Raw genomic sequence first — 2504 nt, 5'->3', positions numbered from 1 at the left:
GTTCAAAAGGCAAATTAGTGCATCCCTTCAGTGCCAGGGCCTGAGGAGAAAGCAAGGCCAAGACCTGGACCTGAGGAGAAAGCCAGGACGCGGACGCGGACGCGGACGCGGACAAGGACAAGGATGCTGTTGGGGGCCAGCTCACAGCTGCCACAGAGAGGTCTGCTGTTGAACCCAGGTGGAATATTGTTTAGTTCTGAGAGCCTGATGTGATCCCTGGACCGGCTGAGAAAGATCCAGTGGTAAAGTAACCCTGGCTTATAGTTTTTTGGAGAAAACTGATTTAAGGACTGCCTTCCTAACCACCCGGGGCAGGTGATGGTTTTGTTCTTCATTTTTCTTTTTGAACGTCTTATGTTTTGGGATTTTGACAGACGTGAACCTTTTTTCCCTGTTTTCTAAAAATAAAACACAGCTAACTGCTGTATTTCATTTACCAATCTTGTGACTGTTCTTGTGTCCTCCACCCCCCGCATCAACACACCCGTCGGTCTAGGTGGTGGTTGATTCCATATGGTGGAGAATGCTGGCTTTAGCCCTCTGGTGGCTGGGAGGACAAAGCACACATTGTTGAAAACCCTTTGGGGAACGATGGAAGCCCTTTTGCAGCAGAAAGAGTTGGATGAGAAGGCTGAATCATTTTCTCGGCCTGCTTCTCGAAATGCAGTTGCAGGGTTGTCGGCAGCGACACTGGCCTCACTTGGGGGATCTTCCCCTCGACGAGGGAGTGGGGATACGAGTAGCATTCTGGATCCAGATGGTTCACTCAGTGAATTGCGGGGTTCCTTATCGGAAGTAGAAGAGAAATACAAAAAAACTATGGTCTCCAATGCACAACTAGACAATGAAAAATCTAACCTCGTCTACCAAGTGGATACACTAAAAGATGTTATTGAGGAATTGGAGGAGCAAATGGCAGAGCTATATAGAGAAAATGAGGAAAAAATCTAAGGAACTGGAACGACAAAAAAATTCATGTAGTGTGTCAGAACATAAAGTAGAAGAACTAAAAGAGGGTATTCGGCAAAGAGATGAGCTTATAGAGAAACACGGTTTGGTGATAATCCCAGAAGGCACACCTAATGGTGATGTAAACCATGAACCAGTTGTTGGTGCGATTACAGTTGTGTCTCAAGAGGCCGCTCAAGTGCTTGAAGGTGCAGGAGATGGACCACTAGATGTGCGGCTAAAGAAACTGGCCAATGAAAAGGAAGAATTACTTATACAGATCAGAAAGCTGAAATTGCAGTTGGAAGAGGAACGATAGAAGAACTCTAAGATTGAGAATGTGCTCACAGATTCTGATCGACTAGAAAATGGCACAGATCTACAAATTCTTGAAATGCAGAGGGATGCGAATAGGCAGTTGAGTGAGTACAAGTTTAAACTGTCTAAGGCAGAACAGGATATTGCCACTGTTGAACAAAATGTTGCCAGACTCAAAGGACAGGTGCTTCATTATAAAACAGCAACAGAAAACTCCAAAAAAATGGAGGATGAACTAAAAGCAGGAAAGAGGCCCTTTGGTCTGCCTGCGCCCCTTCCCGGAGGTCGGAGCTGATGTTGTGACTGTTCTTGTGTCCTCCATCCCACATCAACACACCCTTCGGTCTAGGAGGTGGTTGATTACATATGGTGGAGAATGCAGGCACAATCACAAGATTGGTAAATGAAATACAGCAGTTAGCGGTGTTTTAGTTTTAGAAAACGGGGAAAAAGGTTCACGTCTGTCAAAATCCAAAAACATACGACGTTCAAAAAGACAAATGAGGAACAAAACCATCACCCACCCCGGGTGGTTAGGAAGGCAGTCCTTAAATCAATTTCCTCCAAAAACAATAAGCCAGGGTTACTTTACCACTGGATCTTTCTCAGCCAGTCCAGGGATCACATCAGGCTCTCAGAACTAAACAATATTCCACCCAGGTTCAACAGCAGACCTCTCTGTGGCAGCTGCGAGCTGGGCCCCAACAGCGGCCTTAGCCTGGCGCGCTCTCTCCTCAGGCCCTGGCACTGAAGGGATGCACCAGTTTGCCTTTTGAACTCCTGAGCTAATGGGTAGGTTTGCCTCAGGTGTGTTGGAGGTGGGTGTGGCCTTCGCCTGAATTGGAGTGAGAGGGGGACTTTGTCTCCATCTGGTGGCCACATACTGTCCATCCACCACAAACCGCCCCCATAGCTCACACTATGAAAAAGAAAGGGTGGGATCCCGAAGACAGTGCAGAGAGCCAAAGGGCTTGGTGGAAGGGACAAACCAAAGATAAAGAGAGAAAAGGGGGAATGGTAATCTTAGCTTGTTACCAGAAACAATGTAAAGGGTTGAAACAGAAGGAAGAGGAAGAAAGGGAAGAGAAAGAAGTAACAACTCCCAAACAAAGAGGGAAGGGATACCCGGTGGCGGCAGCCAACTCCAGTAGTACGCCCTTATACCCAAAATTATCAGGAGATTGTAATATAGATGGGAGTGGGTTAGATAAGGAAACAGCAGAATACACTGGAGAGAG

The 2504-nt window shown here is 46.7% G+C and overlaps 1 pseudogene; it reads left to right on the top strand.

Annotated features, from left to right (window-relative positions):
* The first annotated feature begins 576 nt into the window (after positions 1-576).
* On the top strand, positions 577-1561 carry LOC147116477 (leucine-rich repeat flightless-interacting protein 2 pseudogene; annotated as a pseudogene).
* Positions 1562-2504: the final 943 nt, after the last annotated feature.

The sequence above is a fragment of the Somniosus microcephalus genome, chromosome 6, assembly GCF_052327205.1.
Source record: "Somniosus microcephalus isolate GS21.2 chromosome 6, FLI_Smic_1.0, whole genome shotgun sequence".
In the NCBI taxonomy this organism is placed as follows: domain Eukaryota; kingdom Metazoa; phylum Chordata; class Chondrichthyes; order Squaliformes; family Somniosidae; genus Somniosus; species Somniosus microcephalus.
The sequence above is the reverse complement of the archived record's forward strand: the minus strand, read 5'-3'. Positions and strand labels throughout refer to the sequence as shown.